The sequence below is a fragment of the Somniosus microcephalus genome, chromosome 24 (genome assembly GCF_052327205.1).
Source record: "Somniosus microcephalus isolate GS21.2 chromosome 24, FLI_Smic_1.0, whole genome shotgun sequence".
Lineage (NCBI taxonomy): Eukaryota > Metazoa > Chordata > Chondrichthyes > Squaliformes > Somniosidae > Somniosus > Somniosus microcephalus.
In genome coordinates, this window is record NC_141010.1 from 38,028,995 (window position 1) to 38,056,109 (window position 27,115).

General features: G+C 43.5%; 1 protein-coding gene across 8 annotated transcripts in view; it reads left to right on the forward strand.

Moving 5' to 3' along the window:
* The window catches only part of raraa (retinoic acid receptor, alpha a), a 602,035-nt gene that overhangs the window by 302,876 nt on the left and 272,044 nt on the right, over positions 1-27,115 (forward strand). The gene's annotated exons all lie outside the window — the stretch shown is intronic.

Genomic DNA, 27,115 nt, shown 5'->3' on the forward strand with positions numbered 1-27,115 from the left:
TTTCAGCATGCACAGCGCATGCGCGGGAAACCGGCATTTCCTCCAAGGGGTTCAGAGGTCCAACACGTGCGCGCAGGACTCTGCGCGCACGCGTTGAACTTCCTTCTTTTTGACAGGTTTGCCCATGTGTAAGGGCCTGAACTTTTTAGAAATGTAAAAAGGAGACGTAAGGACTTGATTCTTTAAGGTAAGTGGTCTATTATTTAAAATTATAACATTTTTTCCACAGCTTTATTGTTTTTAAGGACTTTACAGTAAGGTAAGTTTATTTTTAGACCCGATTTCTTAAAAAAATATTTTTTTCAAAAATTTGATTAATTGTTTAAAATAGTTTTTTTTAAAGTTATTTATAGTTCATTTAATTAGTGGGATGTTTTCTAAAATTTTATTTAAAGTTAAATTTTGGGCGCCCGTAGTTTTCATGAGTTTGACAGTTCTTACTATCAAACTCATGAATGAAGTTTCCCCTCCCCTGATTGGCTGCCCAGTGCTCACCTGATCCCAGCCGGCACATCGCACTAACTACGCCACTGGATCAGGCAAGCACATCGCGCCGACAGCTGAACCGGGCCAGTGACAGGAATTCCAAGCAGGCCCAGGCTTCAGCTGTCGGCGCGCCGGGTAAGTGCACATCGGGGGCTTGCAAGCGCGGCAAGCCCCCGATCCTAATTTCTGGGCCATTATGTATTGCTGACTCATTTAATTTGCTACAATTTTTCTCCATTTAATTTTTTTCTGCTTGTTTGGGGCCTCTCTCGCACCTATATACTCTCACATCCAAAAATGGAGAAGAGTGACTTGCTTCTAGCCAAGCCTTTCTGTGTCATTCTTTAACAAGATGCTGGGACATACAAATGTGAGAAGTCACACAACACCAGGTTATAGTCCAACAGCTTTATTTGAAATCACAAGCTTTTGGAGCACTGCGCTCCGAAAGCTTGTGATTTCAAATAAAGCTGTTGGACTATAACCTGGTGTTGTGTGACTTCTCACATTCGTCCACCCGAGTCCAACACCGGCATCTCCACATCATGGGACATACAAGAGAGTAGCTTAGGACTTGACTGACCATTTTCTCTCCCTGTGGCAAAAGTTCCCAGTTTCTCACTAGGAAGTGCGACCTGTGATTTATCACTCCATTGTGTAGCTTTTTGGTATACATACCCACTGCACCAGCAGCCTTCACCTTTAGGTTTTAACCAAAATGAGTCAATTCGAGAAGGATCTTGTGAGATTTTTAAACTTACATTGCTTAATCTTAACATGATCAGAAGACTCACCAAATGGCACCTTGGATCATTTTTCCTTTACTTTTTTAAATTCATTCCTGGGATGTGGGCGTCGCTGGCAAGGCCAGCATTTATTGCCATCCCTAATTGTCCTCGAGAAGGTGGTGGTGAGCCGCCACCTTGAACCGCTGCAGTCCTTGTGGTGAAGGTACTCCGATAGTGCTGTTAGGAAGGGAGTTCCAGGATTTTGACCCATCAGTTATAGTTCTCTTGTGATGTGCATTAAAAAGAAAGATTTGCATTTATATGACGCCTTTCACAATCTCTGGATGTCCCAAGGCCCTTTACAGCCAATGAAGTGTAGTCACTGTTGTTATGTAGGAAATGGGGCAGCCAATTTGCGCACAGCAAGAGCCCACAAACAGCAATGTGATAATGACCAGATAATTTTTTTTTACCGTTTATGGATATTATAACAAAATGGCACCAGAAGTGGGAGGATACTGGACAAGATATTAGGTTAGAGTGTTGGATTTCTGAATACTCAAACTTATTTACTCCATAGTTGCTCTGAGTTTTGTAAAAGCAGCTCACTTTATCCTTTTGAAATGATTGGGGACCTGAAATTGACAGCAGCATGCTCTGGAATACATTATGCCTATGCACTCAGTAATTACACCATCAAATGTTATTTAATCGTGATTGCTTTTTATGTTCTGGGATGTTTTATGCTGGAACACGGGTCATCCAGTGAATTAAAACTCTATTGCACTCGCGCTTTAATCGGCTCTCTGGCTACTACTTAAGGGGTCGCCCAATTAAAATGGAGTTGAGGAGGAATTTCTTCTCTGAGGGTCGTGAATCTTTGGAATTCTCTACCCGAGAGAGCTGTGGAGGCTGCGTCATTGAATATATTTAAGGTGGAGATGGACAGATTTTTCAACGATAAGGGAGTCGAGGGTTATGGGGAGTGGGCAGGGAAGTGGAGTTAAGACCAAGACCAGATCTGCCATGATCTTATTGAATGGCGGAGCAGGCTCAAGGGGCCAAATGGCCGACTCCTGCTCCTATTTCTTATGTTCTTAAGTACTTCAGGATGAAACCCATAAAATTAGAATAGAATATCTGCACATAGATCTCCTTCCTTGTCTCAGTGGTTAAATGTACTACATGTCATTGCACTGATCTAAACAGACCATGAAGGTTTTTGTTTCACTCCCTAATCTGTGTTGGGTGAACCAATCTCAGTCAATGAAGGGAGAAAGTTTAGCTCGGATTCCTGCCCCTGATTGCCATCCATTAACCCTGCTGGAAAGTCGATATGTGTGGATTCAAGATTGGACCAGTTGTGATGCTCCCCTGGTTTGATGGCACACATTATCAAAGCTCATGAATTAAGGTTGGTTATTTGGTGAGGTGCTGCAGCTGCATGTTTTCAATAGAGGAAGGGTAAGGCAAGAAAATTGAATAGAATTTTTTTTTTAATCCGTATTTCACCCTCTTACGCCCAGCCTCGTGTTGAGATGACAGGCAAGTGAACTTTGTTCTGGCATTTGACACTACCGTTTTTAACCATCCCCTCAGAGATATGAGCCAAGCGTGATTTGCCCTCTGAATTTCACTTCCTCTTTGTGAAGAAGGGCCACATTCGGTGCTTCCTCTTGATGGCAACAGGTTAGATTGAGAGCTCATCCTATGGAAAAATTGTGGATGCAAACCAAAGTCCATTGACTGGCACATAGGCCCACCAATACACAGTACCACCAGGTAGCCCCACAGAACAGGTGCAGAATCCGAAAGGCAGATAGTAAAACAGTGCCCAAAAGGTGTAAGAATCTCAGTAAACAGACACAGCTGGAAGAATGAAAAGAGGAAGGAACTTTCTGCATTTACTTTATTGCGGAAACACTGGGGCGAAATTCCTCTCGTTGATAATTTTTACGGAGAAATCAGTACGTGTACAAAATTGGATCATCGACACAAGGAATTTCACTTCTACTGTTAGTTGCCTCCAACTACATGCAATCAGAAAAATAGGAACTTTAATGGAGTTTATGGCTTTACCAATGAGATTTGGAAATGGAGAGTGAGAGATTTTTTCCCAGTGATGACAATCTCTGGAAATGTCCATGAGAGAAAAATGTCCTGTTTCCTCTAAGGGAAAATATGCATAGGCTACAGAGCCCAATTGAGTGTAGTGGTCACATGATATCGCTGAAATGCATTATGAAGATGACATTCTGGGTAACAAAGAAACTGTTTCCAGTGGCAGAAGGGTCGGTAACCAAAGGTCACATTTAAAGTCATTGATAAAAGAATCAGTGGTGACATGAGGGAAAAAAGATTTACGTAGCGAATTGTTATGATCTGGAATGCACTGCCTTGAAGAGTGGTGGAAGCAGATTCAATATTAACTTTCAAAAGGGAATTGGATAAATATTTGAAGTGGAAAAAATTGCAGGGCTGTGGGGAAAGAGCAGGGGAGTGGGACTAATTGGACAGCTCTTTCAAAAGAGCCGAATGGCCTCCTTCTGTGCTGCATCATTCTATGATTCTAAGAAAGAAAGACAAACTTGCATTTATATAGCTCCTTTCACGACCTCAGGACGTCCCAAAGTGCTTTGCAGCCAATAAAGTACTTTTGAAGTATAGTCACTGTTGTAATGTAGGAAACACGACAGCCAATTTGCGCACAGCAAGCTCCCACAACAGCAATATGATTATGACCAGATAATCTGTTTTAGTGTTGTTGGTTGAGGGATAAATATTGGCCCAGGACACCGGGGAGAACTCCCCTGCTCTTCTTCGAAATAGTGTCATGGGATCTTCTACGTCCACTTGAGAGAGCAGGCGGTTTATCGTCTCATCTGAAAGACAGCACCTCTGACAATACAGCACTCCCTCAGTACTGCACTGGAGTGTCAGTCTACATTTTTATGCTCAAGTCTCTGGAGTGGGACTTGAACCTACAACCTTCTGACTCAGTGGCGAGAGTGCTACCAACTGTGAGCCATGGCTGACACGGCCGAAAGCTCGCTGCCTATCTTATTGAAAGGACCTTGTTATGTAGAATTAGTTTTTCCAGTTTTAGTGGGCAAGAATCCATAGCACAAGTTGGCAGCCTCACTCTGATACCATTGGAAGATTTCCTCTATGCAATCATAAACCTGTTTATAAAGAACAGTTATAATTTTGCTACATGCAGAGTATAGAGGAAATCTTCCCCATAAGGGTAAATGATGTGGCAAATGGAAAAAATATCACCATGTTGTGGTGCAGTAATTGTTCTTCTGAGTTTGGAGTTGAAGTGCATTGCTGAGTAGGTTTGGCCAATGCTGTACCTTACTTGAAAGGTGTTGGTGCTGGGTGCCACGTGTACAAAAGTGTTCCATTACTCAACAGTAATCATCGTGATGGGGGCAAAAACATCACAAAAGAAAAAAATATTGACATAAAAGCAGCTTGTTTTGCTTTAGTTATGTTACTTAAAAGACTCGCATGCCCTATTTTGGACTTAATAATACAGTAGGTCTGAGTGTTGATTTGGTTGCCATTTCATATGTCGGAGAATCCAAAATGTTGTTTTTTCACATCGTGAATTAATACTTCATGGCCATTGGTGCAGGTCAATGTTACAGAATTAATTTTATAAGTCACCTTCAAAGTTTCATCCAGATACTGAACTATAGGAATAATAGAGCATTTCAGCCATGACACAGAATGAGGTGCGAAAGACAGCCATAGCTCACTACTTCCCGTGGAGCTCATGAGTTATGGGCTGTTCAAGCTTTAGAAGGAATTGCTGTAACTCACCGTCACAGGTGAGGTTCCCTTTGTTTAAAACATATGGAAAATACCCTAGAGGATGTTGTGGGGGATTTGCAAAACAGTACAGCTTTGGTGTTTAGGATTGTAGCATTTCGGTCTTGCCCACCTAAAGACCTGTATCATACCTTTATGCTAATTTCAGGAAATGAAAAGAACGTTCTGCCCAGAACAATGCAATGTTGCTTTTGGAACATTAGTCTGAAAGATTTGTTACTCACAGTTTACAAAGGATACATTGAAGACAGAATCCAGGAAATGCTGCAGGATAGCTTGGGGCAGATGCAAAATGCAGATAGGTGTATATTTCTCATGCAAATTTCTTCTTCATCTGCTTTAGAGTAAAATATGTGAAGGTTTTCAATATTTTATAAAACTTTTTATTTAAATGTGGCTATTTAACTTTCGTTTTGCAAAAGGATTCCATTTGCACACTGGTGTGAAATACTGTGTAATAACAAGCTGTCGGTAATGGTTAATGAAGTTATAATGAACAAGAAGTCTGCCTGTATCTGTGGGGGTAACCACATTGTGATAATGTTGGGACATAGCGAGGATGAGCCTGTTTACAAAGAATTGACTTATGGATAAATGCACCACCCATGTGTGGTACTGAGACGTACAAATAAAAGTAAGGTCACTTGTTCAAATCAAGAACTGGACACGACAATTAGCCTCAACGTCCCTGATGATATCCGTTAACTCAGTACTGACCAAGGATCAAACCTCGGCAGGGAAAGTGAAAATCAGCCACGGTTCTTCATCACTATCCAGGGACCCCTGCTGGAAAGTGCACATTTGTAGGCACAGGGTAAGGACTGGATCAGCCTCGGATGTGATGCCCCACAGTTGAATAGTCTGTTGACATTCACTGTCTGGACTCATAACTGAAGAATGGCTACTTGGATGAGATAAAAACAGAAAATGCTGGAAATGCTCAGCAGGTTCGATTTCCCAGTGTCCTATTATAAACCCGAAAGACACTACACATTTCCAGTAGAACTTCCATTTTAGTTTACTGCAAAACAGCTCACGCACATACCTTGGAAGTTGCATTAAAATGGTACTTTGTAGTGGACAGAGAAATAAAGTTAACGTTTCAGGTCGATGACCTTTCGTCTGACCTGAAACGTTAACTCTGTTTCTCTCTCCACAGATGCTGCCTGACCTGCTGAGTATTTCCAGCATTTTCTGTTTTTATTTCAGATTTCCAGCATCTGCAGTATTTTGCTTTTGTACTTGGGGTGAGATGCTGGATGGCTGCTGACATCTGTGGAATTTTATCTTACCATTAGTCAGTGCTTTCAGGAGAACGGGAGAAAACCAGAGGAAAAAACAAAATAAAATGATCACTACTAGCATGGAAAAGAATGCTAACGTGCCGACAGCTTCTTGCTTATTGTTGACATCAGATTCTGGGCCTACTAACAATGCTATATGAATCTAAGAGGAAATTTTCCAATGGGTGATCTTTTTGTGTGAGCACTTAAGGCAATCCTGCCAGCATTATTTAAAGGCAGGCATTAACCCGACCATGTTTGACATTGAAAGCACAGTGCAGGTTAAAATGGCAGCTGCTGTTAAATGGAATGACTGTTGATAACTGCAGCACCAAGCAACAGTTAAGTCAATTGCAGTGATCTAATGGGTATGTAGTACCTAGGCATTATTCGATATAGTACTCTAGCAGTGAAGATCGTGACTTTTTGAAATACTGTCAAGTTTACTGGTCAGGACAGTGCTAATTTTCAGGTCTCCTTTGTTCCTCTTGTTCATTGCTCGATTTCCCAGTGTCCTATAATAAACCCGAAAGATGCGACACATTTCCAGTAGAACTTCCATTTTAGTTTACTGCAAAACAGCTCGCGCACATACCTTGGAAGTTGCATTAAAATGGTACTTTGTAGTTTGCAATATCACCATAGTTGTGTTTCAAAACCATTTCCTACAACCAAGAATAAAAAGATTCAATGAGTCTGATTAATTATTAGTAAACATGTTTTTGGATTATTCATCAGTAGGAGTGAAAATAAATAAAGGTGAGTGACATGCCTCCTCCCCTCCCTGCAGCTCACTCGCCATCATCTGTTTATACAGTCTGTGGATGTGCTATTGTAATCAATTGCTAATTGGATCCATTGATGCAACTCAGCTGCTCGATGCCCTGTAGCCTCCTGCCGTTCCCCTGTGTAACAATTGACATTTAAAAAAAAAGAAAATTTGTACTTTTCAAAGCCCAGAAAACTACAATTCAACAAATTGTTAATGGCCGAGAAAACACATAGGTCTGTCTGTAGCCATACCATGTGTCCTATGGCAGTGAAAGATTTGACAATCTGATATTTTTTTTTGCTAAGCTTCATTGCCTCTGCTGTTCAGGAGAAGCTTGTACTGTGGTAATCCCAATTGAATGAGAACTGCATATGGTTTTCACTAACCCTTGACGTCAACCAGTAAGTGCATCAGATGGTATTGGATTTCAACTTCACCATTATAGAATAGGGCAAACAGTTCAGGAGAAGTGAGTTTTAAAAATGATTTGCTTCTCTGCAGTCTCCCCATCCCCAGTAATTTGAATGTTTCCCCACTTTAGGTTTGCTTGAACCATTACTCTATGAGGGGACAGGAAAGTGACCTGTACCCAGATCTCTCCCATCACTCACCCTCTCGGCAGTAGCTTTGCCTCTCCCTGGCACTTGCCCTTAGATAATCTAACTGAAATTGGGAGTTTGAGACAGGAAGAGATTTTGCTTGCAGTGGCATCAGAGCACATTAATCACCGTTCACATGCTGCTTTTTGATTTGGAACAGTAGGCAACGGCGAACAAATTTGAGAGTGTTAAGGCTGTGCAACATTTCTATATTGCAAAATGGAACTTTTTGTGGCTGGTTAACAATATCAAACACAATTTGAGAAGTTCAGGCCTGTTGTGATCTTTACAATAGGAAGAAAATCTTAAAAATTTTTGTTTGAAGATTTTACTCATTTTTATTTCTTTCATTCCTCCTTTCCCATCGCTTTTCTCCCTCCTCACCTTGCTGAGATGCAGTTCTTTGGGTACCAGTCTTCTTCCAGTACCTCTCTCAAGTGGCCATTCCTCATTTGCGAGCCAAGACAGACAGTTTGACCATATTAGCGCAATAGCATGAATGACCCAAGATTCATGCATATGTACTTCCAGCAGTTTTCATTTTTAATGATCAAGTGTCGAAACCCAAGCTGATTTTCCCTTCCATAACCCAGGAACTCTGAGGCCAATTGTAGTACCCTAACGTCAGCGAACTCTGCATAGACATGGGGACTTCCCTGGTCTGTACAACTCTGCTGGTTACTACCATAACTAGTCAAGCTGTTTGAAAACTCCAGATCGATTTTCCTGACCTTTGGTCCTTTCCGCAATTCTGCAAAGGCAGTTGATGCTAGATCAATTGTTAATTTTAAATCTGAGATTGGTAGATTTTTGTTAACCAAAGGTATTAAGGGATACGGGGCAAAGGCGGATATATGGAGTTAGGTCGCAGATCAGCCATGATCTCATTGAATGGCGGAATAGGCTCGAGGAGCAAAATGGCCTACTCCTGTTCCTATGTTACGGGGAATGCCCATTTTTCCATGCACAAGGGTCAGGATAAAGGGAGTGGAGTCCTGTTTTTGCTGTGACTTCATTTCTTTTTGCATTTCTCAGGATTTCCAGGGCGCTTCTGCATGGGTGGAACTCTGCTTGCAATAGGTGTAGCCCCATCGTTCTCGTGTAAATGAGGCATGAGGAGATCTTTTTCTCTTGGAGTTGTGGCTAGGAGGTGCCCCACAAAGCAGGCATTGGGCTTGTGCAGCAGCCAGAAGGCCCTAAGGCTGACAGCCAGGAAAATTTCTTCCAATTATTGCCAGCACTCTGCTCTGCTGGAGAGCAGGCCTGTGCTGGGAGTGTCCCCAAGCTGTGTTACAATATAAGCTTTAGATTTATGACTTGGCGAAATGCTTTAAACTTGAGGAGCCTGATTTTCCTGGTTTCCTTCTACCCCAGCACTGAACAACAGTAGCTCATCCACAGTGCACTGCGCCTGTACAGGTACAGGTGGGCCGGAATGGCAAACCTATACCTTGTTAGGTGCAGTGCACTTTGGATGAGCTGCTGCTGCTGTCCAGTACTGGGGCAGAAGGAAACCAGAAAAATCAGCCTCTTAAACTCTAAAGCATTTAACAATTTCGTAATTGTAAAGCTTGCAATGGCCATATATCTCCACCACCATCTTGAACTTTAAAAGAGCTGCTTTGTTTATAAACATCCGTTCCTGCCTTACTGTCTTGAATTACTGGTGCTGCCTTTTCATCTTCTTCAACAAGATGGCATGCAGTACAGGAGAGGCCTTAAGACCGAGTCAAATGGCCTGTGCGGTAGTTGACTTTCATCTCGGGAGGTGGTATTTGTTTTGCTGCAAAGTGGTAGGCAACTGCATTTTTACCCTTGTATTGTTGCAGGAAGGCTTTGATTCTATCCCTTAGAGACAGCTTTATTACTCTTCTTCCTCTCAGCAGAGGGATTGCTCTAAGTCCACACACTCACCTAATGGCACTCAAAACCCTTTGTACTTGTTTTTGCACAATACAAAGCAGGAGAAAAGGGCTTTTGTTTGGACCGATTTGTCTAAAGTAGTAAAGAAAAAAAACTTGTCTAGAAGGGTTAGAAGGTGCAGCCCACCACGCCTCATCCTTCCAGCTTTCTGGCCCTGAGTTAAAACAGTATAGCTGTTCTCAGGGGAATCGACCCTGGGATTTTTGGGTGGATTTGTGCAATATCATTAATCACCGACCAGGGAGTCACTTGGCAACTGGCAAAATATTTGTCAGACGTGTAGAAATGGGAAGCGAGTTGAGGGATTGAGCTACCAGACGGGAACATACTCAGCGAGCAGCATGCATGGGGGCGACAGGCTGCAGACTGCTCTGAATGCCTTCACACGACAGGAAAGACGCCTGGGAAGGGGATAATAAGGCAAGGGACAGGAAATCCTTAATGTTGCTGGCAGTCACTGGTAAATATATAACTCTCAGCAGAACTTAAAAGATAAAATTAGTTTGGATGTGCAGTGCTGTTAAATGATATCCAGACTTAAGTCTTTGACTTCCAGGAATAGATATTTTAATACTTTGTATTTTTTAAACAGTTGACTCCCACTGTTGATTAAAATGTTTGAAGTACTTTGTACAAAGCGTTTTTTGTTAGTTGCACATGTCTCTGCATCAGAGCATAGCTTGCATTAATTAACGCAACAGCAGTGAAAAATGGTCATGTTTAAAATGAAAGAGTAAAATTGTCAATGTGTTTTAATAGTTTGTCCCACCAGAACATAGAGTAAATTTATTCACTGTCAATTCAATAACTGATGACACTGTCTTTTTGAGAAACTGCTCTGGAGGACAAGCTGCCTTAATCAGTCTAATTTTGTGTTCGGAATTATATTGAAATGTGTGTGTTTATTATGCAGTGGTTTACTAACTGGAACTGTGCACTGCGCCATTGTGTTGCATTGTAATGTATTGTGTTATGCAGTTGTGTTGCATTGCATCGTGCCTGAATGTTGTGTAGTTCAGTCTGTCTGGAGATATTTTCTGGCATCTTATGTTTTGTTCAGCTGTACTGTGTTGAATTGCATTGTGTTGAGCTTTGTTGTGCTGTGCTCTCTTGAGTTGTGTTGTCATGTCTTGTGTCAGTATTGTATTTAATTGAATCATAGTGCATTGTGCTGTGACATGTTACGTTGAACCCTGCTGCACTATGCGTCGCTGATATTGTGGTTGCAGGAGACCGCGCTGCTCTGTGAATATGCTGAAACTTACAGCAGTTTGCTACTGGTTTCAATAGATATTTAAATTACTGTATTTTTTGGGTGGGGTCTGCAAAATTACTGTACTGTGGAACATTACCATTTCACTTCATGTCGAAGGCATTGTTGCACAATAGAATGATTCTAAGAGTAATAGAAAATGTTCCGCCACTGACGTCTGTATTAACTCGCTACTAATGAGCTGTATTTGTCCCTCCAGCAGAAGGGGGCATCTACTTTGACGTAGCAGTTGTCAAATTATTTGTAATGCTGCGGAAGTGTTATACTGGAACCTTGATTATGCACCGTATTGGAAATCGGCGGGTAATCAAAGATCCATTTTATTCCTTAATGTCATCCAGAGTACATTTTATTCAAATCTAAACCAAGAGAGGATGATGCATAGTCACTGTTAAAGAAATGTATGTTTAGCCACATTCTATCAAAGCTTGTGTTTGGGTTAAGCAATGATAATTTTTATATGGATTTCATGTTCACAGTTTGAGAATAATCAGCTGAGTTCAACAATATTCTAGAATCATACTGCACAGAAGGAGGCTATTCGGCCCATCGTGTCTGTGCCGGCTCTTTGAAAGAGCTGTTCTATCAATCCCACTCCCCCGCTCTTTTCCCATAGCCCTGCAAATGTTTCCTTTTCAAGTATACAGGAGACTTTGTATTATCCGGCACCGACGGGACCGAGCTGTTGCCGTTCCCTCAAAACTGCTGGACACACCAGCGTTAATGTTGAAACATACGGAGCTTTTCATCTCCGTATCTGACAACAAACACTGTTGCTTAGCAACAGCTTCTAAACAGTCGGCCCGTACCTTGGAAGCGTCTCTGTAGCTTAGCAACAGCTTCAGAGAGACTTTCCAGAGCCTGACTGTTGGGAAAAAAAAAGCCACGAGAAGGAAAAAAAAAGCCACGAGAAGGAAAAAAACCTAACAAAACGGCTCCTGATTTTTGCCGGTGGCTCGAGCTTGCCGGACACTTAGCCTCTGGATAACACAAAGTTTCCTGTATATCCAATTCACTTTCAAAAGTTACTATTGAATCAGCTTCCACCACACTGTCAGGCAGTGCATTCCAGATTATAACAGCAGCAATTTCTTATGTTCAAGAAGCATTGTTGCCAATATCAGACCGTCTTAAAAGGAGAAATAACAGCAGAAAACGCTGGAAAAACTCAGCAGGCCAGGCAGCATCTGTGGTTGTTTTTTAACAGCTGTGAAGATAATGAGGGGGATGTGTTCGTCCACCTCATTCTTTTGGCAAGAGTTTTTTCCTCTTCCCAGAAGGAAAGATAATGGGTGGAATCATTTACTGCTGCTCGTGACTCCCCTTGCTTTCTCGGCCTTGACTCCTGTTTCTCCAACCCAGAATCCAACTACGACCCTAGCCCTAACTCCTGCTGCTTTTACAGCCTTGAATCCAGTTACAGAGGTATGTGGATAGTAGTAAGGCATACTGTACTGCGTACCTACTTCATGGGCACTATTCTTATTCTTTTGTCTGAACTCTTTTGGGTATGTTCAGAATAATCAACAATTTAAAACACATACGGTTATAATTTGAGAGAGAGCACTCTTCTCTACTTAACTCAAACAGACCATCACTTTCATTAAGAATTGACAAACACTTAGCCAAAGTCAAGAGAGACCTTAGCTGAGCCTGCTTGTCTGACAGCCAGTCCTGGATGAGTTGCAGTTTCCTCCAGTTCACCATTGGGAAGATCAATGCCATTGTCTTTGGCCCCCACCAGAAACTCGATTCCCTCGCCACTGATTGCATTCCCCTCCCTGGCCGCTGTCTCTGGCTGAACCAGACTGTTTACGACCTCAGCATTCTATCTGACTTTGAGGTGAGCTTCCGACCCCATATCCTCTCCGTCACACAGGCCACCTACCTCTCCACCTCCATACGTTGCCTGTCTCCGCCCCGCCTCAAGTCCTCTGCTGCCGAAACCCTCATCTGTGCTTTTGTTGCCTCCAGACTCGACTATTCCAGGGATGCCGTGGCCATGGCCGGCCATCTTCCACCCTCCATAAACTTCAGCTCATCCAAAACTCTGCTGGCTGTATCCGAACCCACACAATGTCCCGCTCACCCACCACCCCAGTGCTTGCTGACCTACATTGGCTCCCAGTCCACCAAAGCCTCGGTTTCAAAATTCTCCTTCTTTAAGACCCTCCTTAAAACCTACCTCTTTAACCAAGCTTTCAGTGACCTTCCTAATATCTCCTTTGGCTCGGTGTCAGTTTTTGTCCGATTACGCTCTTGTGAAGCGCCTTGGGATGTTTTCCTACGTTCAAGGCGCTATATAAATGCAAGCTGTTGTTGGCAAGAAATCTGCTTTGAAAAGAGCTAGCAAAACTTTTAGCATTGTAAACACTGATTAATGAGCATTGAGATATACATTTATTGTAGTTTAATTTTATTCTAAGCCTTATGCAGCTGAATAAACAGCAGTACCATCTGTGAACTCACAAAGACTAATGCAGGATTATGCACACTATGATTTTTTTTTTCTTATCAGCTTTCCCCACATGTTTTCACCTCCCCACTCTTGTCATGAAAGTAGTGACTCTCTGCTGAGGTACAGTTCCTCAGGCACTGGGCACTCTCCAGTACCTTGTCCAAGTGGCTGTTGTTCATATGTGGGCCTCAATAGTGAGTATTAGCAGGCTATTTAACCACAGGAGCATCAAAGCCAAGCTCGATCTTGTCCTCCGCCAATGCCCACACACACGTGGTTGCTGAATAGCAATTAGATATGGGAAGATGAGCTAATTTACCCCTCCCTAACCTTGTACTGGAGTACTGAAGCCAGTTTTCACACCCAAGCTGAGACAGAGTTGCAAACATTCCAGGAATTAAATGTTAATCTCCAGGACACTGCAGCGAGCAACCCAGGAGAAAAATCGTTGGAGCATCAAAGAAAATGTTTTTTTTCTCACTTTCCTTGAACACTTTTGTTTATTAGTTATAAGATTATTGGAGATGGGAGAGAAGGCTGTTTGACTGAGTCAAGAATCATCCATTGAGTAATGAAGAGTCTCTTTGCTTTTCAATTGGCTGTGGGATGGCAGTGCACTGAGAGGATGGGCGTGTCAGGCGACCAATGACAGGAGCGTGGGGGTGGAGCGGTTGGAGGCAGGAGGTCATGTGATGAAACCTCCTGGATTACATCTGACCAGAGTTGGCAACCCTAGGCTGAGATCAGCTATGGATCGAGCAAGAGACCTGCCTTTTCTGTTCAGCTCAGCCACTCATTGGATGAACTCTCTGAATCATTGGGGGAGTGTTTTGATTATTTTCATGGAATTAACTTCTAAACTGCAATCCCTACTCTCTAACAGAGTACAATCTTTGCTGTGGTAGGTGTTTGCGGCTGCGTGATTTATGGAGTTCCTCTTCCATATTTGGCTCAAGTCCAGACGGGCATGGTTTAAGGAAGTGGAAACACTTTACAGTTTAAAACAAAGGTAGGTGGGAGCAGAACAGCACAGCATTCTGTGCAGAAGTTTCTTCATTTTCTCTGAAGACTTGGGGCTAAGTTCTGTAACCGTGATTCCGCCATAAAATAGTGTTACTTCCATGGTTAGCGGCACTGATCCAATTAATTTGTCGTGCAAGCTGTGTTCTGCATTTTGATCTCCACTTTTTGTTGTGGTCGTTCGGTATTTGTTTTATTTGCCGTTTATTGTTGTATTTACAATGCATAGGATTATGCATGTCACAAAAACATCATTTTTATGTTGTTGAATATTGGAATTTATTACTTAGCCTTTCACTAAATTGGAGGAGATGAAAAGTGTTAAATATAAGTTGCACAGAATTTGTCTCTCACTGGGTGTCCATTGAAAAAACAGTTTCCTACCATTTTGCTTCTCCTGCATGGCTTCTTGCTTCACGAGACTAAACCTGGTGAATGCTTGTCTACTGTCGCTCTGGCCTAATTGACTACTGAAAGGTGCTCCGATAATTGAACAGGTAGTGTTTCAGCATGAGTGCCACATTGGCTCAGATCACTGGAGCACCATCGGGCAGTGTCATGCAGTGGTACAATGCTGGCTTCACTTCTGAGTTCCTGATCTTGGCTGCGCTCTTATGGGGAGATGCCTGGTATGCACTCGGTGGCTCTTCACTGTGTGGAGGGAAAATTGAAACTAAAATCATCCAGGGCCATTCATAGGACATAGAAAGGGAGGAATGGTTTGAGACACTGAACATCAAACATATTTAAAGTAAAAAGAAGTTCCTAAAAGCATAACATTTGAGAATGCCATAGATGACGAGAGAATCTTGCATATGCTATCACTCGCACTCTATCAAGGTAGGAGTCATTATTAGTAAAAGCTAAAGAGAAATTGCCGCTCTCAACATCTGTAAAAAGGAAAGACTGGGTAACATTTTAGGTATCAGCCCTTCATCAAAAATGTTTACCTGTCTTTTCTCTTTACTGATACGAATGTTTTTCCTCCATTTTCTATTTTTATTTCAGAGTTCTAACATTTACAGCTTTTTATTTGTACTGCCTTTGTTGGTTTTATCTCATGCCCTCACATGGTCTTCCTTAACATTGGAAGGTGGCGAATACACTTCACTTCGGTGAGATAGGCTTTAATTGCTGAACTAAATTTATTGAAAAGGCTTTAATTGCTGAACTAAATTTATTGAAAAGGCTTTAATTGCTGAACTAAATTTATTGAAAGTAATCAAATGAACAATAACTGTGACACGCTGAAAATTTTACAATAGTTATTAAACCTACCTAATTCAAGTAAGTAGAAAATAGTCACAATGTACATAATATTTTTTTGTTTTTTTATTACCATCCATGGAAGCTCTCCGGCCAGGCTATCTCTTTTCAAAGGCTTCAGATGAACTCTTTAATTTGAAACAGGCAGGTTAAGAAAAACAACTGAACGTAAAAGAACCCATCGCGCTGTTTCAAAGAAGAGCAGGGGAATTATCCCTGATGTCTTGGTCAATATTTATCCCTCAATCAATATCAATAAAAGAGATTATCTGGTCATTATCACACTGCTGTTTATGGGAGCTTTCTGTGTGTAAATTGGCTGCCGCGTTTCCTACATTACAACAGTGACTACACTTCGAAAGTACAGTACTTTATTGGCTGTAAAGTGCTTTGGGACATCCGGTGGTCGTGAAAGGCGCTATGTAAATGCAAGTCTTTCTTTTCCAAAAGAACTGCCAAACAAATATGTGTTGGAATCAATCACATAACGTGCTTGCATTTTAATTGAATGCTTTAGACCTTCCCTACACCTTGTCCAGACTGGATTTGTAATAGTTGTATCCAAATAAGGTGATTTTTAACCTCATGTAACATAAGCTAGTACCATGATATATCTTAGATAAAAATGTTTCAGCAAGGTCCTCCCATCAAATCAAGGCACTGTCAAATATAAAGGACCTGACCTTTAGAGTTCTGATGTCATTGCAAACCCAGATTTTTGTAGGTCTTGGAATCTTCTGTAGGATTAAGTGCCTCTAATCTTTGTCCGCTAAACAGTTTTGTGCATCTATATGCTTGTGTCATGATGCTTTCCTGTATCATGATGCAACCCTGCACATCAATATCAAGGTCTTGGCTCCAAAACCCAGATCAACAGCATTGTTCATCATACGGCTGGTATACAAGTGGCTAGTATGTCAGCCCTATGCAAAGCACTCTGGAAATGGCAGTCTCTTACTCATTGAGCTGGGCCAAGTATTTTTAATTATGTTTGACATTGGCCTGTATTTTCCGATCGGAGGCTTCCTGCGTGCGGAGGCCTCCGATCTGGAAAAAATCTACGCCCTTACCTGAGGGCTCCCGAGGTCCGGCCATTTCCGCTCCTGGGCCTCTCCACGACGAAATGCACAGGGCTCACGTATCCCAGGGCCGCAGGCGGTTCAATTCAATTCAATTCAATTTTATTTGCCATATGTAACCAGTACTAGTACAATGGAATGCTTACTCCCCGTAGGGACACGTCAGCTATTCTTACAGCGCCGTGTTCAGAAAGTCAGTTCAATGGCTTCCAGTGGCAGTGGGAGCACGATGTCCGCAAGCGTCCCTGGGATCACGTGGGCCATGGGGAACCAATGAAAGAAGGGAATCTCCCGTCATACTTTTGACAGCTTAGTCCTGTCAAATATATGAATGGTGATTACTCCAAAAACACTTCAAAACATTAAATAATTTTTTTTTAAATCACATTTTTAAAATTAGTTAAAATTACATTAAATTTAATATTTTAAAGAAAAATTTAATTTTTTGAAAAAAATTAATGTTTTTTACAGGGCTAAAAATAAACTTACCTTTTTGAAAGTATTTTATAAAATTATGAATGAGTGGGAAAAAATGTCAACTCTTATGCTGGTAAAAGCAGGCCTTACGCCTGCTTTTACCAGGCGTAAGATTTTTAATGGATTTCAGCGGGCGGAGGTTCTGCAGAAAGCAGAACTATCCCCCCCCCCGCAGAGGCCCTTCTCCAGGGCAGGCGTAATTCTTGACAGATCAGAAATGCCGGTTTTCAGCGCATGCACTTCGCATGCCTGAAACTGGCACTTGCGAGGTCCCTACGGGTGTGTACACAGCTCGGACACACCCGTAGGCATCGGAAAAAAACCTTTCTGGACAAGCTGTTGACTGAAAATACACCTTGCTCTGTTGCTTCGAGCATTTCCTTTCCTGGCTTACTGTAGGCTTCACAGTTGCTGACACTGGTACACACCAACCTATGGACAAAAACAGGTCTCCATTTTATGCATCAGCCTGCGATGGGCATACGGGAAAAGTGTCAGCAGATTGCAATATGAATTGGAGATAATGACGCACAAAGTCTTGAGTGTCACTCTCTTGGGATATGTTCATTGAGTTAAAAGTGCTTAATTTCATGTTCCTTCATCCCATGTTGGTTTTGTTTAAACATCATCAATTGGAAATTGAAAGTACATTTGGCCCAGTCTCTCAAAGCCTAGCATTTGTTCGTAATCAATTGGATGTCTCTTGTATTCTTTCAGTATCCTGAGGCTGAATCATGTCACCAATTCGTTTTATTAGTGCTAAGGTGCCATTATTACAATACAATGTTCTGGAGGTTGTCAGGAGTTGTTGAGTGTGGGTTCTTTGAGTGATGGACTTAATCATTTTTATTAAAGAGATGAGTGATGTGATGTTAACAAAAATAATTCTGAATGGAGATGCTTTTAATTAGCCTACACATGTATTTGATCAAGCTGGTGTTTGACTGCAGAATAGCATATTGGAGGTGTCTGAGGATGTGTCTGTTTTGTGTCCCCTACAAGTTGCTTCCTGTTTGACAGTTTGAAATGAGCAAATCCAAGATCTATGGTGAGATATCGCACTCGACTCCGCATACTTTCTCATGTGATCAAACAGATACAGAGAGCCCTGGTAATACTACTTTTTCAACATCTTTTCATGGTACAATACATAGGAATCATGATCAGAAATGTTTTTTTTGCTTCTCACTGTTGAGTTTCTGGGTCTGTGCCAATTAACCCTTTCACTCCTAAGTTCCGAAGGATTCCACTTGACCCGTATTGGTGACGGTAATTATATTTCATTCAGCGTAAGTGAGACTTGATCCATCACAGCATCTGAGCAGTAGTTAAACAAGGCACAATCAAGATTTATATTACCCGTTATGCCCTGGGTGGAAGATGCGACCTCCGTGGGTCAAGCCCCGTCGGCCCTGGCCTCTAGGCTCGCTCGTCTGCTCGGTGTGATGGGTGTGGGTCCTCCGCCAACCCGAAATCCTCCTCGCCTCAACTGGTGGATGTTCCCAAGCTTCTTGCCGAATGCCTCTACAACCTAAGTGTTTGAGAGACCCCTTCTTAAATTTCTCCTTCCCAGCAAAGTCTATGGGGACCAGTTAACCCAATCATTGACTTACACCTGAAACCCCCTGTTCAATTACAGGGATGCCACATACCTAATGATCCTGCCTGCCTTGTCAGGCCCTCATCTCATGACATCCTGACATCATCTGTTTTTGACCATCAAGAACCATATCGGGGTAGTTATGACAATACAAAAGCAACACATCTCCAATGTAGAGATATGGAACCTTGCTTTAAACTATAATTAATAATTTAGTTCAGGTGAGTTAGTAAGGGAATATAAAGATAGAGACTTCCCAGGATTCTCTCATTCCTTCTAAAAGCTTATTATTGATTATGTTTGGTCCCAGTTTTCTATTTTTGAATTCCCAATTAAGTTTATTTGCGCCCATCCTCGAGCAGCTGGTTCAGCAGGCCCTTAGTCAGAATTTTCTTAGGATTTGAACCACTTCAAGAGTTTATCTGTCAGAGATGCTTTTTATACTGAGCCAGTGAGGTTTCCCCTGCAGTGGGAGTTTTGTCGAACTCAAGAGTTTGAAAACATTTAGGTGTCAAGACCAAGCACTCATCCCTAGCCGAGAAAGTGTGTCTAATAATCCATTCACTTAAAGCTACTTTTATATTGGTGCTATTTTAATTAGGATACTGGCATCTCTGAGACAGCTATCCATGGGCATTTACACTCCCATATTCCAATGGCAGTCTCATAAACCGAGTTTTTCACGGGACTGAGAGTCTACCATCAGGAAAAGAGAGTTGGATTTAGTAGCGTAAATGCTGGGGACCATGCAAGCCAAACTAAAACAGCATTTGACCTCAAATATTGCCAATGAAGAAACGTCTTTGGAGACAACTCTGTAAAATAAACAAAGCAACGGAGACACCCAATCGCTTTGGGAGGGAGTTTAGTCGGGTGCTTCCTCTAACTCCAAGGTGCCCTAGCAACACAAAGGTCATGTCTGCCATTTTGGGCCTCTCAGCATGGCAGGTGGGGGGGGTGGTGTCTGACCTTTCATCCCACCCATATTGGCCAGAAGTGTGCTTTCAGCTTTGTTGCTCTGTATGAATGTTCTCTCAACACCGGCCAGGCCTTACCTAAAACTAGGTCTGGTCCTGTAGTTTCTAACCCTGTGTATGAATTTAGTATGTGAACGTTAAAAATATTTTCAAATATAATAAACAAAGGCTAGCTGACATGAATACATTGGATCACATCTGCAAGAGCAGCATTGCTTTCAGCAGTGTTTTTGCCTTTCCTTGACCAGTGCTACAATAGGCTGATTCAGATTGCCAGCCCCATAATTTGTGCTACTACGTGTTTCTTACTGCAGTGCTGAAATGTGCAGTTTGGCTGGTTCTCGGGCAGTGTGGTCCAGTCGTGGCCGAGTGTACTTCGTAGTTTGAACCTTGCTGTAGCTGCACCGTCCTCTCTGAGTAATTCTGATCGCTGTTTCCTGCACATTGTGTTCTTGCATTTCAAATGTAGTGTTGATTGAATTCACTGCGCTGGCTGCATTATTTCATTGCCTACTTTGTAATGTAATTGCGAATCGACAATCCGACGCTGCCCTGAATACAAACTCACATTTTGTATCTGATTCAGTGCAAATACTAACAAAGTAGGATTTTTAACCAATTTTGTGCTTCCGGTGGGACGCTGCTTTCAACAGGGATGAGAGTCGGAGATAAAGTTACCACAGTGCAGCATCAATTCTCTAACCTTTGCACTCTACATGTGCAGCTCCCGATAGTAACATGACATCACTGAATTTACCCTCATGTCCCAGAAATTGATGTGCGCATGTATGAAGATCCACATACAGCGCCAGATATAACAGGGTCTTCAACTTTTTCAACAAAACTCCAGAAGCAGTTGTATGTGGAATGGAGTGGCCCAAAATTCCCTGGGCCGCAATCCCATTGCTGACGCTGGGTTTGCAACCACTGGTACCCGCCAGCTCTGACCTCGCCGCAATATGTGGGGTTGAGGAAGGGCAACTGCCACTTCAGGCACATCTTGGGTACCTGCCTGTCCCAAGTTGCCGGGAAATCCAGCCTCTGGCTTCTAGATGGGATCCCTGGTGTTAAGTCCGTGAATGATTGAGACACGGACTAGCAGGAGTGAAAACAACAGATCTTTACTGGTGAAAGGTAATAACGAAACTAAACAACAGAGGCTCTCTAGCGCCTTTTATACAGGGGTGGTCACTGCCGGTACTGCAGTCTGAGACCAGTTATTCTCTTAAAGGTACATACACAACACCTGGAAGCACAGGAACATTAGCCCCAAGCGACCCACTTTGTAATCATAGAATGATACAGCACAGAAGGGCATTCAGTCCATCGTGCCTATACCGGCTCTTTGGTAGAACTATCCAGCTAGTCCCACTCCCTCGCTCTTTCCCTATAGCCGTGCAATTTTTTTTGCCTTCAAGTATTTATCCAATTCCCTTTTGAGAGTTATCAGTGAATCTATTTCCACCACCCTTTCAGACAGTGCATTCCCGACCACAACAATTCACTGTCGCCTCTGGTTCTTTTGCCAATCACAAATCTGTGTGTAATAAAAACAGAAAATGCTGGAGATACTCAGCAGGTCAGGCAGCATCTGTGAAGAGAGAAACAGAGTTAACGTTTCAGGTCGATGACCTTTTGTCAGAACTCTGTGTGTCCTGGAGCTGACCCTTCTGCCACTGGAAACGGTTTCTTATTTACTGTATCAAAACTGTTCATGATTTTGAACACCTCTATCAAATCTCCTCTTAATCTTTTCTGCTCTAAGGAGAACAACCCCAGCTTCTCCAGTCTCTACTCATAACCGAAGGCCCTTACCCCAGAAATCTAGTAAATCTCTTCTGCACCCTGTTAAGGCCTTGACATCCTTCCTAAAGTGTAATGGGACTGTGTTAATTAAAAACAAATTGCCTGGTGGAAATCTTTGGAATTCCAGGCTTATTCCATGGCCTGGAAACCCGCTCTCCCCTGTAGGGCCCACTTCCACCTTTCAAGAGTTGGCATGCCTCTACTCACTCACTGTACCGGACTCTAAAACTAAGCTGGGTCTATGTGAGGCCTGGGTGCGTGGCCTGCTGACCTCGGGAGCCCCTGCCCCCTCTTCAGCCGATGGCATTTTAGGGGCAGGCAGGGGTCACGCCCACCTTTCAAACTTTGCCCAGTATCCTGGACCAGACGTTTTGAGATCCTGGCAAAGTTTGTGGCTGTTCCAGCAGGCCCCAACTGAAGTTATGGCGGCACTCCACCAGAGGAGCCAAGGAATCTCAGCCCGTGTGTGTTTAATAATAAATAGTATCTGAGGTACAAGACAGGCACTTCTCCTTCTGTCTTTATTTTTCCGTTCCTTACTCAAGTTGCTTCTTTATATCTAACTTCCCCATCTCTTCCGTAAGGGAGGTGCCCCAGCTCCACCTACTGACTGCTCCACCCCTCAGAATTGTTGCACATGGCATCACAGTGCACCTATAACCTGGTCCATCGGCTACCAGTCCTGTCCTAATCCTGGAGCCAGTCGACACACTCCAATATGTAGACTTCAGTGTGCTTGGCTAAAGGAGGGAGGTTGTACATACTGGGTGCAGTTTTCTTTAATCAAAAATTTGGAATGATCATGTGCATGCACACACTAACTCTCTGGGCTGGATTTTTCCAGCCCTGGGGAGGCAGGTTTGGAGGCGGGACTACCGGGAAAATGACAGAATTTGGGGGTGGGTGCCATCTTGCCAGGAGGCGGGTAGCTGTCCCACGCCAGGTCCAGTCTCCTTTGAGGTGGAAAGGGGTTACAGCCACTTAACTGCCAGTTAACAGGCAGATAAGAGGATTATCCCCATTTTGCCCACACATGTACGGGCTTCCCGAAGGTTCCGAAACCCGCCAGGGTCGCTGACGCGAGTAGTGGGTCTGCGGGGTGCAAAAGTGCGCTGTGAAGGGTGCAAGTGTGGAGAGGTGAGTATGTGAGGTAAGCGGAAAGTGTTAGAAAAAGTTTACTTACCTTTGTTTCTTCCTGCAGGCTTCAATCGTTGGGGATGCGGAGAGTCTCGCATCTCCGCGGCAGAGATGACAGATGGCCGTTGCATTCTCCAATGCAACAACCATCTAATTTCTGCAAAAGAAAGAGGTTTGATGAGTCTTGAATTCAAGACCTCATCAAACTACAGAGAATGTCAGCGTTTGACAGCCTCTCAAAATTGTAAAATTTTTGACAGATGTAACGTCATACGCTGACATTCTCTGTAACTGGCTTTCCCTTAATTGGCCTGCTAAACCCACTGGGCAGACTTAACAAGGTCAATCAAGGGAAAATAGCATGGCCAGAAGTTGATGGAGGCGGGATTGAAACCTGACAAATGGGAGTCGTGCCTCCAAAAGCTCCGCATTGATAAAATCCAGCCTTCTGATTCAGAGGAAAACAGAGCAGCAGCTCTGAGGCACAAACATCTCTGTCAGCCTAAAGGAGGTGACGTTTTGTATTGCACTTCATTCACATCAACACCGGAGTCCTTCGCAAATATAACAGCAGCAACAAGGGCACTGAAATTCGACCTTGCCAGTCAACACATGCAAAAAGTCAATTGCAACACTTCACTACAAATATGTGTCGGTTGTAACTCGGGTATGGTTAGTTGAGTTGTTTACATCATTTTCAGTGGCTACCTATTGATTTCCTTTTCCCTTCTGTACTCTGTTTTGATCGATTTGAGACAGGAGAAAGATTCTCTGTTGGTTGGATGGAGGCTCAGCAAGTGTTAAGTTGTCAATTTGCCTTGAAGTGGCGTGCAGTGCAGCCCTACCAGTGCAGGCTGAATGGTCAAGCCCAACCTTCTCAAATGTTCTTACAGTAGTAGAATTCTTAGAGGTTAAGCCCTGAGACTTTACCCTTTGCCCTAAAAGAAGAACAAGCTTCTAATGAAGTTTTTTTGAAAGGGAGGAATTTCTTGTGAACAAACAAACAAAGTTTAAATCCCTGCTGATGAACCTGGAGCTGTCTCCCAGATTATGTCACTGTGTTTGCTCTACGATACACATTAAAGTCTGGAACGGATCTGAATTTGTACTCTTAACGAGGTCCTAAAATATGGATTTTCCTGTCCTAAACCTTTCCGCCTCTCTACCTCTCTCACCTTCTTTAAGACGCTCCTTAAAATCTCCCTGTCCTAACATCTCCTTATGTGGATTGCTGTCATATTTTGTCTGATAACGCTCCTGTGAAGGTGCTATATAAATGCAAGTTGTTGTTGTTACTTGCAGATGGACTTGCCAGTAGAGTAGGTCACTTTAGACTGTGAAATGCAAAATGACGATTAGTTAAAAGTGCAATTGCTCCTCCGTTTCTTCAATATAATATATACTTGCTGGAGTGCCCGGCGGTGCCTAGTGTTTTTTGAGGGCATCATGTTATGAAAAAAGTAGAAATAATTTTTATTATATATATAAATGAGTTTGTCTGTCTGTGTGGGAAGGCGAAAGAGAGAGACTGGGGCGGGGGGAGAGAGACTGGGGGGGGTGTGTGTGGGGGGGTGGGTGTGTGGGGGGGGAGGGGGGTGGGGTGGGTGTGTGGGGGGGAGGGGTGTGTGGGGGGGAGGGGTGTGGGAGGGGGGTGGGGTGGGTGTGTGGGGGGGTGGGGGGTGGGTGGGGGGTGGGGTGGGTGTGTGGGGGGGTGGGGTGGGTGTGTGGGGGGGTGGGGTGGGTGTGTGGGGGGGAGGGGTGTGTGGGGGGGAGGGGTGTGTGGGGGGGAGGGGTGTGGGGGGGGGAGGGGGTGTGTGTGGGGGGGGAGGGGGGTGTGGGGGGGGTGTGGTGTGGGGGGAGGGGGGGTGGGGTGGGTGTGTGGGGGGGAGGGGGGTGGGTGTGTGTGGGGGGGGAGGGGGGTGGGTGTGTGGGGGAGGGGGGTGGGTGTGTGGGGGAGGGGGAAGGGGGGGTGTTGCGGGGGGGGGCGTTCTTGGGCCGCACGGTTGACGCCGCGGGGAAGGCCGTGCGCGGCGGCTCCCACTCCCGACCGTCGCAGCGGCTTGCCTGCGGCCTAGTCGAGGGGGGGAAAGCCCGAGTCCCCGGCCCGCAGCCGCAAACGGAGCCGAGCCCCGGGACCGGGCCGAGGGGGGGAAAGCCCGAGGCCCCAGCTGCCCATTGGGCCCGCCGCACCGCGCACCATCGCTGATCCGCTCCAGCCGGCCGCCGCTGCTTGAGGAGTTAATGTCTGGAGGTTTGAATAAAGTTGAGAGGAGTGAGGAGGGAAGTCTTCTCTCTGCACCTTTGCTCAAGAATCCTGCTGAAACGCCGAGTGGGAGCGGGATACTGTGCCGGAGCCGCAATGTGGGGATTTGTTGTGCTGTCGCTGTCAGTATTAAAAAAAAAAAATGGCGGCGACGTTTCGGGAGGCTGCAGGATTAGGCCCGCCCACACACGGAATGAAACGCCCCCCGTGACACACCGATTGGTCAACCATCAGGTCACTGAACTGCAGGATTGGTCAACCATCACGTCACTCAACGCTAATGAGCGGTAGGATTGGTCAACCGCTAATGAGCGGATTTTTGAACGTTTTTTGTATACTGTCCAAACAATTTTTGTCTGACGTTCCTTTGTCCACTAGTTTACTGTAGGCATTAACCTGTTTATTTTTAAACCGGTTAGTATTTGCATTAAAATAACAGGGTGTAGAATGTCATCGAAACATGTTAAACAGGGGAATGCTAATATCACAAGCAGTTATTTCTTACACTGAGTTGCCTAAATTTGCTTTACAGGAAGCTCGGAATCTCAGTAAAACCATTTGTAGAAGTCATGGGTAAATGTAAGAAAATATATATAGGATAATAATTACAGGGCAGTAATACAATGAATGGTTCACATGACATTATAAACTACAAGGGTACTTTCTGTATCGTGTGATTACCGGCAATGTGGAACAGGTCCAGTCTGAACGAGTGCTAACGCATCTTATGCACATTTGAGTCTTGCCCCGTAAAGCAGCTGATCATTTGTACAAATAGAGAACATGGAGTGTTCCACACAACTAACAGTCCAAAGTACTGTATCTTTGTTGTGGTTTCATTTTATCCCTCTTCCCTGCCAAGTATTAACTCTTGCTTGGGTACAGTTCCATGGGTACTGTCGGTTTTCGGCATCACATCCGCAAGAGCATTCTTCGTATTTAAGCAACAGAAGTGATTGTTGGCAGGCTATTGGAGGGATTCACCTAACAATCCTGATTTGGTTTTCTCTTAACATCCAGGCATGTGCACTTTCCAGTATGAATTGCCAGAAAGGGATCAGAAGTGGGAACCTTGGCTGATTTTTTTTTAAACCCCTCCTAGTTAAAGGGTGCTGAGGTCAATTGAAGCAACTCAACTGCTGCGTAGGTGAGATCAGTTAGCTCGGCAAATTCTGGGAATCAAGCCATCTCCAATTATAGCTTATACAAAAGCAAAATACTGCGGATGCTGGAAATCTGAAATAATAACAGAAAATGCTGGAAATGCTCAGCTGGTCAGGCAGCATCTGTGGAGCGAGTAACAGAGTTAATGTTTCAGGTCAATGACCTTTCATCAGAACTGACCTAACGTAGTAAAACGTCCCAAGGCACTTCACAGGAGCGTTACTAAACAAAATTTGACACCGAGCCAGCAAGAAATGCAAGCGAAGAATTGTTCACTGATGCAGTCAAATTTTCGAGGCTGGAGATTTGTCAGAACTTTTACTTCTCACAGTGATTGATGTATGGTATGTACTTCCATCAGACTTCATGCTAATTCACTGAGCTCCTTTAAGAAAGGTGTTGGATAACTAGCAGCCAGTGCAATCGAAGTTTGTAGGCATAGACTTAGGCTGAGGTCAGTAAAAAGCCATGGAACACTGTCGTATATTATTCAACACAGAGTAACAATAGTTGGAGAAAGTTCATTGTTTTGCCCTTTTAGAAGTTTTACCTGGTTTAAATTGCCTGCTCAGAAACTTTGGATGGGGTTAGGTGAAGGCCTTAACAGTGTAGAGCAAATGGACAGAGTGGTCTTCTCCCATTCCATGGTTTTCTTAGGTTGCACATCCAAACATCAAATATTGTGAAATGTAATTTGCCGTTTCAAATAAATAGTAACTGGTGTTTAATGAAGTCTTCAGTGAGAATGCAAGGAAGGCTGTTACAGTGGGACTGTTTGCGTAGTATACAGAGAGGACAATGGATAGCTCTTAGTGAATTACAACCCAGCAGTTAAATCAGGGGGTTAAGATGCCATCATCAATCACATCAGAGAAGCTCTGGTTGTATTGGTGTATCATTTTGCTTATATAACAACAGTCACTGCACTTAAAAATCAATTCATAGTGTGAAGTGGTTTGAGACGATC